Raw genomic sequence first — 13,277 nt, forward strand, 5'->3', positions numbered from 1 at the left:
ACTGGAAGTAATTTTCATTTACAGGTCAGGGCTGGGAAGTGAAAATCATGCCCAAATTACAATAATCAGAAATTAGACATGGTTACATAGTTTGATTTATATTTATTATGCCAGTCAGAAGAAAATAAATAGTTAAACAAAAGGTTGGTTGCAGCTGTTGATTCTAACCATTGTGGGCACTGTAGATTTTCTTTAAAAACTGTATATATATAATTGTATTAACCTTCTCTCAGGTACTGTACTAAATAACATTTAAAAATCCTTTCTTTGGGCTGAATCACTGACTGCAAATGAGGCTGAGGACTCCCCCTTCTAGTTTGCAGATGACAACAGTGATGAGTCTTCGTACAAACGGGAGTCTGAACAGCTGGCCCTGTGGTGCAGTGACAATAACCTGGAGCTGAAGACACTTAAAGCAGTGGAGATGACAGTGGATTTCAGTGGGAGTCTCCCTACCCTACCCCCTTAACTTTACTCACCAGCACTGTATAAGCACTGGAGACCCTCAAGTTCCTGGGATCCACAATCTCCCAGGACCTGAAGTGGACATCCAGCATCAGCACCATCATCAAGAAGGCACAGCAGAGGATGCTCTTCCTGCATTAGCTCAGGAAATTCAACCTGCCCCAAGAGCTGCTTGTACTGGTCTACTGGGGAATCTTTCAGTCTGTTCTCTGTACATCCATCAGAGTGTGTTTTGGCTCAGCAGCCAACCAAGACAGGAACAGACTCCAACGGACAGTTCAGGCTGCAGAAAAAAAAAAAAAAAATCAGCAATGCCTAAATCTGATTCTGATAATAGAATTTCCTGATGAGCTTCTTTCCGTTTGATGAGCTGTTGTCATCATGTGTCACTGTTGGCATAGCTGTTTCATATGGACGGGATCAGGTATGTTATGGGTCATATTTGTTAATCAATATATCCACAGACTTATATTCCACCTCAGCCAGCACTTTTTCACTTTACGTTACTACACCAGCATCACTAGTAATTCTAGGTGTGACTGGGTTCACACAGTCAGTCTGCCCAAGACCTACCACTGTGCACTTGTAACTCAGTTTTGGTGGTTAAAATAGGGCCACAGTGTTGATTTTAAGAGACTTACACAGATTTAAAGGTCATATTGTTATGGCATCCCACATTCTTTCCCACTGATTTATGGCAAAAGGTCCTTTTCTCCTGTTATATTTTCTGTCTGCCAAGACTAGAGTGTAGCTGTGAATGAATAATTTAACATTTCCACCATTAGATATGCACTGCTGTATGAAGCATGTTTGTGTGACACTGTGGGTGGAAAACAAGCTTTCTAGCAGTCATGCTTAAATGAGTATTGGTACAGTTGCTGACGGATGACAAAATTATAACAGTTTGTCACAAAGTATACTTGTTAGTATAGATGCAAGATAATGCTGGAAACATGCCACAAATGTGTGTAACTGCCCCTGGCAGCACTCCCAGGATGTTTGTCACAATGCAAAATGAAGCCAGAATATTGCAAATATGCAGGCTCCCATCTTGCTTTTTTTGGTGTTTTTTTGCAACAATATTCCGTGTAGTAAAGATGGAAGGTGGAGCTACAGTAATAGGCCACCAGCTAAAGTCACAGATCAGATGTACTTGTACACTGAACAGTGTTATGATATGTAGCTAATAATATCTTACTTTGGATTTGTAGTTTGGCTTGAAATCCATTCATTGCAATAAAGAGACCTATAATATGATCCAACCAGCTAATGATTGATTTTAGCTTTACTTCTACAGCGCTGTCACATTGTCCATCTTCATAGACAGTGTGTGTTCATACATAGAGATCTCATATAGACCCAGAGGCAGTTTGAGTGTTCTCATGTCATTTAATGGGCGTTATCAACCCATACATAAATCCTCTTCAGGAGGCGGCCTCCTGTATCCTCCAGTTACATTGATAACATGTTACATGTTCTCACTGTGCTTGTGTGGGTTTTCTCCAGGTACTCTGGTTTCCTCCCACAGTCCAAAAACATGTACAGTGGGTACGGAAAGTATTCAGACCCCTTTAAATTTTTCACTCTTTGTGTCATTGCAGCCATTTGCCAAAATCAAAAAAGTTCATTTTATTTCTCATTAATGTACACTCAGCACCCCATCTTGACAGAAAAAAACAGAAATGTAGAAATTTTTGCAAATTTATTAAAAAAGAAAACCTTAAATATCACATGGTCATAAGTATTCAGACCCTGTGCTCAGTATTGAGTAGAAGCACCCTTTTGAGCTAGTACAGCCATGAGTCTTCTTGGGAATGATGCAACAAGTTTTTCACACCTGGATTTGGGGATCCTCTGCCATTCTTTCTTGCAGATCCTCTCCAGTTCTGTCAGGTTGGATGGTGAACGTTGGTGGACAGCCATTTTCAGGTCTCTCCAGAGATGCTCAATTGGGTTTAGGTCAGGGCTCTGGCTGGGCCAGTCAAGAACGGTCACAGAGTTGTTCCGAAGCCACTGCCTTTGTTATTTTAGCTGTGTGCTTAGGGTCATTGTCCTGTTCAAAGGTGAACCTTCGGCCCAGTCTGAGGTCCTGAGCACTCTGGAAGAGGTTTTCTTCCAGGATATTTCTGTACTTGGCCACATTCATCTTTCCTTCAATTGCAACCAGTCGTCCTGTCCCTGCAGCTGAAAAACACCCCCACAACATGATGCTCCCACCACCATGTTTCACTGTAGGGATTGTATTGGGCAGGTGATGAGCAGTGCCTGGTTTTCTCCACACATACCGCTTAGAATTAACGCCAAAAGGTTAAATCTTGGCCTCATCAGACCAAAGAATCTTATTTCTCATAGTCTGGGAGTCCTTCATGTGTTTTTTGGCAAACTCTATGTGGGCTTTCATGTGTCTTGCACTGAGGAGAGGCTTCTGTCGGGCCACTCTGCCATAAAGCCCCGACTGGTGGAGGGCTGCAGTGATAGTTGACTTTGTGGAACTTTCTCCCATCTCCCTACTGCATCTCTGGAGCTCAGCCACAGTGATCTTTGGGTTCTTCTTTACCTCTCTCACCAAGACTCTTCTCCCACGATTGCTCAGTTTGGCTGGACGGCCAGGTCTAGGAAGAGTTCTGGTCGTCCCATACTTTGTCCATTTGAGGATTATGGAGGCCACTGTGCTCTTAGGAACCTTGAGTGCTGCAGAAATTCTTTTGTAACCTTGGCCAGATCTGTGCCTTGCCACAATTCTGTCTCTGAGCTCCTTGGGCAGTTCCTTCGACCTCATGATTCTCATTTGCTCTGACATGCACTGTGAGCTGTAAGGTCTTATATAGACAGGTGTGTGCCTTTCCTAATCAAGTCCAATCAGTTTAATTAAACACAGCTGGACTCCAATGAAGGAGCAGAACCATCTCAAGGAGGATCAGAAGAAATGGACAGCATGTGAGTTAAATATGAGTGTCACTGCAAAGGGTCTGAATACTTATGACCATGTGATATTTCAGTTTTTCTTTTTTAATAAATTTGCAAAAATTTCTACATTTCTGTTTTTTTCTGTCAAGATGGGGTGCTGAGTGTACATTAATGAGAAATAAAATGAACTTTTTTGATTTTGGCAAATGGCTGCAATGACACAAAGAGTGAAAAATTTAAAGGGGTCTGAATACTTTCCGTACCCACTGTATGTCAGGTTGATTGGTGACTCTAAATTGCCCATAGGAGTGAGTGTGAGTGTGTGAGGTTGTTTGTCTCTATGTGGCCCTGTGATGGACTGGTGACCTGTCCAGGGTGGACCCCTGCCTTTCACCCAAAGAGAGCTGGGACAGGCTCCAGCTGATCCCTGTGACCCCGGTTAGGAATACACAGGTATAGATAATAGATGGACGGATGGCTATTGGTACAAAGAAATTTCTAAACTGAAATCCTGGTTTTATAGCAATAAGTCACAAAACTTAAATAAAAATGAAATAATGATATTTGACCATAAAGCACATAGACAGGGTACAAATTGAAAATGTCAATAAAAACAACTAGGGGTGAAAATAGACAATAAACTCAACTGAAAATCACGTATCAAACATGTTCAAAATAAACTGTCAAGAAGCACTCTGCTTAAAATAAAGCTAAACAGGTATTAGATCAAAGAACTCTCCACATTCTCTATTATTCATTGGTTCTCCCGTATTTCATTTACTGTATTGAAATATGGGGAAACGATCACAAAACCTCACTGAATCCAGTTTATATTTTACAAAAAAGGGTACAGGGATCACACTAACACACCATCAAAATTACTAAAATTTCAGGATTCAGTCAATTTTCATGCAGCATAAACAAGGCACATAATAACCTACTACCTGCCAATATTCAAAAAATGTTCAGTTACAGGCAGGGGGATTATAATCTCAAAGGGCATATGAATTTTAATCAACACAAAATCTGAATAGCAAAAAGAGTCTCTGTATATCTGTGTGTGGTGTTAAACTGTGAAATGGTTTAAAGGGGCACCTAAAGCAAATGTCCAGACATTCATCTTTTTAAAGCACTTCCTAAAGAGCATGTGTTTACAAGGTGCAGGGCAGAGGAAGGGCACGAGGTGTGCATTTGTTTATTGTTAGCTATATATAATTAGTGTAATGAATTAATGCAACAAACATTCTAGTGTATTATATTAAACTGTGTTATATTGTATGATATGATGATATGTTATATTATAAATATTATATCAAATTATATTATCTTGTATTATATATTACACTGGTATTGTGTATTGCATTGTATTCTAGCATTTTGTCATACTTTATAATGACACCAGGAAGCTGTGTTGAAAGTTAATATCTGTTTGTATGGGAGGGGTGGGATTTAATAAGGTTATACTTCAACCCACTCCTTTTTGAGCATGCTAAATCAAATTGCTTGCCAGTTATGTCACATTTTTAGTGTCTTTTCTTTTTGTTGCTTTTCTATGCATTATTGATTCTATATTGTCAAATACACACACCAAACAAATGATTTAACCTCTGTGGCATAGCATTTTATCCATTTAATCTGTGTGTATATACGCTAACTGCATATTATCTGTGTGATTGCTCTGAAATCTGTATTCACACATGAAAAGACCAACATAAAAAAGTTAATGTCAATAAAAACTGTGATGTCAATAAAAACTGTGCTTTCAAAAATTTACCAAAAATGTTAACAACATGCAATGTTATAGTGAGCAGAGTTAACTTAACCTGGCAAAAAGCAGGGCTGACATTTGTCATTAATATGGATGCTGCAACCCCTTGTGTACTATAAGGATATACATGTCATAGACTGCTAATAGAAAAATACTACACATCAACAGTTGATAAATTTCCCCTCAACTAACTCAATTTCATGCAAACATTCACTGAATCCAATTCAGAGAAAACCAAAAAACTCAAATTCACACTGTCTGTTGTTGCTAACGTGGTTATACGGATGGTTGTGGATTTGTACTGATATGCTTATGAACCACATTCTTATGGGATCCATTGTATCCAAGCAATGAATATTCAGTATATAACACATATAGTACCCGGCTACACTGTCGCAGTGTGACACCCACACATTATGAGACAGTTTTGCACAACATAAGCCTCCTATTGTGCCAAGAGTGCTTCCCCATGATGCTCCCATATGTTAGAAATTAGCCCACCTGTAACAAAAACATTTGTTTCAGTAGATCTACTCAATATATGTTAACATGAAAAAAAAACTATGAAAACTGACTGCTTTGTGCTCATAAACATTAAGAAGGTAGAGTTAATTAGGAAGGATAAATAAATCTATACCTCCATTACCTCAAAAATAGTTACATTTATCTGGGCTACTGGAGAACTGTTGGCATGGTGTTGAAGTTACTAGAAGATCTGCACAAAGAGAGAGTCACTTTCCTTATACGTGACAGCTACAGCAAATAGCACTAAACCCCATTTATCTTCTCAAATGATCCAACTTCATTCTAATTAATTCATCTTTTTCCAACGTATAGGTATTTTGTCATGACAGATCCAAGTAAACATAAAATGACTTCAGAAAATTTAAATACTATTAATAATAGTATGTGTTTGTTTACGATTGTCATTTTATGGTTGCTTGTGACTCATTTTGCCCTTTGAAATATTGATGTGATCAATACTTGTTCTGAGCACTGCATCCGTGGAGGAAATCCAAGTCAGAACTTTAATATGAGGCAGGCACAGCAACCACAAGGCACAGAATCATCTGTAATAATAGCAAGATGAGAGACTGCATGGTGGATCATGGTTAACAGCAGATGCATTAAGAAGGATGCTGCAGTAGACGTTAGGGCTGGAAACATGGATTCATTTCAACTTTTGTATCAACAGTCTCATGGGGCAGCCAGTAATAGTGCATATCTATGACTACATGACTCTACATTGTTGAAATGAACATAGAGGAAAGGTGACTCCATACAAAACATATACTGCCCTGTACTCCTGTATATGAACAGCTCTTTTATTTATTGCTGCAAATCATTAACAACCTGGAGAACTGTGGTTACTGTGAGATAATGGCCAGCTTGAGATGAATGTACATAAAGGCTGAAGGCAGAAATCAGGATCATGTCATGAACTTACACCTAGTTGAAGGGTTGACTACTGACTAATTTACAGGTTGAGAATTACTTTTATAGACGTCTAGGTTGCAGAGAGAAAGATGTTTTCCTGTGGAAGTTCCTTTTGTTTTTGTTTGGATGTTTGTTTCTCTTAATTATTGGTATTTTGAGGTTTGAGTTACACAGTAGCATAAATTGAAATAAAATCTGTTAAGACAACTTTAAAAACAGTCATGCTGATTAGGGCCTGCAAGAATAAAACTTTGATTTACAATAGAATTCGAGGAAGTTATGGTTAAAGAATCACAATTATGTTATTATCAAATCACTTATTATCAAATCAAGTCAAATTTATTTATATGGCACTTTAAAAAAAACATCCAGTGTATCACCCCTTATTTCTCTCACTTCTGATTTCCTATTTGCTTTACAATTATACTCTATTGAAGCAAAGCAACACAATTAAAGAGTCAACAATATTTAGTAGTACAAGTGTCAGTTTGGTACATCATATTCCATAATCTTGATCTTAATACCAAACGTTTTCGGCACTGGCATTGCCCAAGACCTTAAACATGATATCCTACATTTTTTAAATTTTCAGCAGGGAGAAAAAAGATCTTCAGGGACCTGTGGAGGGAAAAAAGGCCCAGAAATATTTATGGATGGATTTTGAGGAAATTTATGGAACAAAAGATTTTCACTGTCACCACAGGCACTAACTGCAGTCCCAATATTTTCTACCTAGAAATTTACGTTTTGTAGGAAATGTCGTTTTTTTTTTTTTATGAATTTGGCTTTACATTTGTTAATAACAGCCGAATCACCAAGAGCTGGATGGCAGATATACAACTGCCACATGAAAGACCAGCGCTCACATCAACAGTCCCATCTGTGGTTAGATTTCACACACACACATGCACACACACAGATACACATATGTAATTCTCTTTTTAGAATTACAAAAATACAAAATACATAAGCTATCGTAACATTCACAGGAGTCCCAGTTATGCTCTACCCAAACTTTTTTCCAAAACACACATTAACAAAATTAAGACTAATAGGTCTGAGAATTGTTTTCAAACTTTTTCACATCCTTTCTGATGCTTAAACACATTTAGTTCACATGGTAAAACAACACTTTAAGAACTAGCATCTCATTATGCTGATTCAAGAGCATTTGATGAAATATGAAGTGACAGGAATGTTTTCTACGGCAATGCAACCTAAATATCTGAAAGGGATTTGTTACAGAGGAGACAAGCCGAACGGTACCTGAAGCCTGAACCAAACTGTTCAGTGGAAACTGATATTGTCAGATGTCATTCATTTGAAGTAAAGATAATGTGGAGACACCACATCCTGTATCACTCAAACTATATTAGACACTAAGACTAGAAGGTTGCAAGAAAAGAAATGGTGACAGAAAGTGACAGAACAATCTCAGATGACAAGAGAAGCAAAGGTCCTTTCATCAGACTGGAGTTTTACTTCTACGAGCACAATACAACGACTGGAAAGACAATCCATACACCACCCCCACATGCTTTCATAGATCGTAGAGTGAATCAGAGTTCAATAAGATATAGCCTTAATCTTAATTGCAAATAGTGACTTGTCTTAGTACTATTTAGACAAGTTACATTACACAATGCAGTTTTAAGTATTGATTTTTATCAGCTTTGTGACTTTATAGTTAAGTCATCTTGAAAGCCTGTGTAACCTGTGTTCACACCACCTTTATTTGTTAAGTCACAACTACTGTAAATAAGATTGTGCTGGTTTGCGTGCCGCTGTCAGGTTTTTAACACATTAGTAAGTATTTCAGACATAATGAAGTGATGAGGTGAGAGGAGGCAGCAGGGAGGGAGAAAAAAGGCAAAAGTGGATAGTGAAACATGCAGAGAGTAAAGAAAGTGCAAATGAATCATGATTTAAAGAAAACGTGAGATATGAAGGAGGAACAGAGACACAGACACAGATTCATTCAGAAATCAGCTGATAAAGGACTTGTTGACATGTTGACTAGACACTTTGAAAGAGAGAAAACCCTTTATGTCTATCTCCCATACATAGACCATATCCCTATCAAGGGTCGGAAGGGGGCTAGAGCCACTCCCAGCTGACCATGGATAGATCACCAGTTTTATTGAGTTTTAGTTATTTGTGGGGTGGGCAGTGAATAGCCAGAGCTGTCTCCACCCTCAATACCGCAACTGAGGTGATACCCTTGAGCAAGGCACTGAATCCCCAACTGCTCCCCGGATGCCGCAGCATTGGCTGCCCACTGCTCCGGGTGTATATTCACAATATGTATGTGTGCACTTTGGGTGGATTAAATGCAGAGCACAAATGCTATCCACTATGCTGTGGTCTGCTGGGGAGCAGGCAGCACAGACCGGGACAGAAAAAGACTCAATAAGCTTGTCAGGAGGGCCGCTTCTGTCCTGGGCTGTCCACTGGACTCTGTGGAGGTGGTGGGTGAGAGGAGGATGTTGGCCAAGCTGACATCCATCATGGATAATACCTCTCATCCACTGCATCAGACAGTGGAGGCGCTGAGCAGCTCCTTCAGTGGAAGACTGTTACACCCTTCGTGTAGGAAGGAGCGGAACCACAGGGGTTTCATTGCCACCGCTGTTAGATTATCCAACCAATCAATCTAACTAACTCAGCTGTGCACAAACAGGTTTTTATTAGCTTATCTTGTGTAGTTTATTTTTATTTTTATTTAAGACATATTATGTACAGTATTCTTATTTGTAAATATTTGTAAATTTGTAAAATGTTTAATCTCTGCACACATTTTGCACACTTTTTATTTTTCATTCTTGCACCTTACTGTTGTCCTATAGCTGTGTTAACAATTGAATTTCCCCACTGTGGGATCAATAAAGAATTATCTTATCTTATCTTATCTAAAATTCAGAGTATGAGTCACCATACTTGGCCACAAGTCACTTCACTTTCACTTTTTTTTTTTTTAATCTAATTCCAATCTGCTGTGAATGACTGTATTAGTAGAACCATATTGATATATTGTCTTCGTATGCTTGTTAAAGGATGTAGTTAAACATTTGCAGATTCAAAATGGGCAGTCGGAACCCTGTTAATCCATTTTCATATCCTGATTTTCCTCATTCTTATCAATATGACCTGGAATTGCTTGGAACTAGAACAAAACCAAATTTTGTGGTATCAGCTACCCCAATACAAACAAAAACTCACAATGTTATTAAGCAGAGTTAGACTGAAGACAAACGAGAAAACAAATAAATAAATAATGAAGAATGCTGTTTGACCCATTGCCATGAATGTAATAAAAAAAATAATCATATGCTTTTATATTCTAATTAATATGCTCATAGGTGGCTATGTTCACATTTTATGAATAACAAACTCAGCTAATTAGAATACTATTGCTAGGCTAGCTCTGCCTCTATAAAATGGTTATATTAATCTAACCTGCCTCATGTGGAGTGCACATTGGCCTCTCTCTATGGTGTGCCCAGTGCCTGCTCGGTCAGGCCTCCTAATCAGGATACCCATTCCCATTACCAAAAGGGATACGCAGAAACAAGAAGTGACAAAGAGTAGTGTCTATATATAACAATACAAAATGATTAAATGCACTGAAAGTACTGAAATGTTTTACAAGTACTCTGCAAGTTCATCCACTTCAAATACTGTATCTTTATTCAGTGGCAGGTATTAATTGTTATCATTTCAATACTTATGCATTTGCACCTACCAGTAGACCAAAAGTTTCTTGACTGATAGTGCCCTTCCTATAGCAGTCGAAGTATTTATGACAGAATGAAAAGTCAAAGCATGCAAGTAACATTGGGTGTACAGCGACAACACCCACACTGGAAGGAAGTGAGGATGAAAGGGTAAATAACATCCATTATCCATCCATTATCTATACCTGCTTATAACTATCTAGGGTCCCAGGGATCAGCTGGAGCCTATCCCAGCTCTCTCTGGGTGAAAGGCAGGGGTCCACCCTGGACAGGTCACCAGTCCATCATAGGGCCACATAGAGACAAACAACCTCACACACTCACACTCACTCCTATGGGCAATTTAGGTGAAAATGCATGTCCACCTCATCTCAGGAGCAGAACAAACTAATCTAGAAGCAGAAACTAGACTAACAAGGCTCAGGCCTGCATTATGCACCAAACATTGCTAGCCCCAAACATTGCTGATCAACAGCACACAATTGCTAGAACTAAAATTCACCAAACGCAGGTAGAACAAGGGCTGCTGCTGGATGGAGACAGCCCTCTCTACAGTCAAGAAAGACGACATGCCAACAACCAGACCTTACCTCACTGACACACTTTCCTTCTCTTCCAGGTCCATTCAATGGATCTTGTTGCAGTGTCAGCCATATTTCTTAGTGTGTATTTTAGGTTCTGCCCATTTGTAACCAGTTCACTCAAGAGAGAACAGACTGCCCCTCCAACAAACCCTCTACAGCTCTACAACTTTCACTGGGCGGACCTTAACTTTCCAACCTCACTGCTCTGCCTCCATAGCTAGATCTATATATCTGAGCTTTTTCCTCTGACAACTGAAAATGAAGACCGATGTGTTATACAATTTCTGTTCAAAACTTCACAAGTGATAAAAATGATTTGTGGTTGATTCATAAAACTGTGATTACACACCATACATAAATATCCATTGCCAAAACTATGAGACAGAATAGGCAAGTCAGTCCTCTGCAAATCCTTTTCAGTATACTGCAAAACATGAAAGGCAGTGTTTCCAAATATCATATTCATGCCAGGAGAGATCTAATGGCAGTTCATATGAATGTAATATGATCTTGTCAAAATACACAAGTTTGTTATAAATTTTACAACTTACTGCATCAGTGCCTTTTAAAAATGTAATTTGGCAATTAACAGCAATTCTTAGTAATATTATTTTTTAAGTTTCATAAAGTTAGTCTATAATTAAAGTTAGTCCATGAGTACATCAAACTGTTAGACCAGCTCAAGCAAATATTTAAGAGTAGCATATCAGTGGTGTTTTTGTTCTGGTAAAGCCCAACAAACAACTTCCTCTTTTCCTGCTTGTGGGAAAAATCATTATCTAATGATTGCAGTGTTTGGGAAAGCTGGAAATAGCTCAATAAATATTTTAAAGCCAATGGCTTCAGTAGCTATTTACTAAGAGCTACTTTCAGTGTGGTTCAAGAAGAAAAAAAAATATTAAGAAACATTAGGGTGGGAGGATGTTGTTGGTGGGAGCACCATTTAAGGTGTGTCACTGCTCAGCCTTGCATGCGGTTGATTTCCTCAGTGCTAATCTTTGAGACAGATCTGGGATTAGAGAATCAGGAGTGTATCACCAGGTAATCCATCTTGTGTGTCTCGTTGGCTCAGGTCAAGCATGTAGACGTCTGCTCCTAAATATGGCCTCCAGACGACATGCCGCAGGATGGCAGCGACAATCTGGTGAGATAAGCTTCTCACTGACCCTAAGTGGTGTTTGTTAAGTCACTGTTGTTGGTTGGCCAAACAGTAGATTTATGAATATTCTGAAAATTCCAAACCTCTACACCTCCAGTTCAAAATTCCATAGATGAATGAATGAACAAGTGCTTTACTTATAGGGCTGTAAGCATTTGTCAATGGTAATGTCAGGTAGGTTCAAAACCTCTAAAATGATTTTTTGACCATGGCAGTGTCAAAAACATTCATTCATTCATTCATTTATTATCAATAACTGCTTATTCCTATTTAGGGTCCCAGGGATCTGCTGGAGCCTATATCAGCTCTCTTTGGGTGAAAGGCAGGGGTACACCCTGGACAGGTCACCAGTCCAATACAGGGCTGTCAAAAACGTTTTTTGTTTTTTTTTAAAAATTATATATATATGTGTGTGTGATGTTGTTTCTAGGGAGGTGCAAATCAGGCTACAGTATAGTGTTCATGGTTATGCGTTACCTATTATGGAGAATAAATTGTCCTTTACAGAATGAATGGGGTAGTGAAGAGAGTAGGGAGGGAAGGTGGGGCTCCCCTAAATTGTGTCTATTTTTGCTTGTAAAGTGAAGAAGGTGTTGCGAAGAAGGTGTTGCATTTGTTTACTGTGAGGGAATTAGAGGTATTATCCCTGGGTTTAAGTAGTTTACTTATGTGGCAAAAGAGAACCCTGGGGTTACTAGATCCAGACTCTATGAGATGTAAGTACTAGGCGGGACGGGCGGTGTACTGCATCTTTGTATTGCTGAGGATAGCCATTAGAGGCTTGGAGATGCACTATTAAACCACTTCTCTGGCCCTGTTGAGATTTCATTTGGTGAGCTCAGTCAGTGAATCAAACTGTTTTGTTTTTGACAGGGGAGGTTGATTCAGGCATGTAAAGTGTGTTTCATACTACCTGACAATATTGATAGGATAATCAGGCAGAGGAGAAGAGACAAATGGCAAAACAGGCTGAAAAAGCTGAAGAAGGAAGATACAGTATTTGAGATTTTGGAAGGATATATTGCATTTATCTTTGTGGATGGGGATTTGGATATCAGTGTCCATAGTGATAGTCAGGTGGTCAGAAGCACTGAGGTTGAGACTAGAGAGGAAAATCAGACAACAGATTTGTCCTGTGAGGGTAGTAAATAACAACAGATGTCCTTTCTATAAGTGGCAGCAGCACCACCTCCCTTCCCCATGAGATGTGAATGCTTATCTGT

The sequence above is a fragment of the Mastacembelus armatus genome, chromosome 20 (assembly GCF_900324485.2).
Source record: "Mastacembelus armatus chromosome 20, fMasArm1.2, whole genome shotgun sequence".
NCBI classification, from domain to species: Eukaryota; Metazoa; Chordata; class Actinopteri; order Synbranchiformes; family Mastacembelidae; genus Mastacembelus; species Mastacembelus armatus.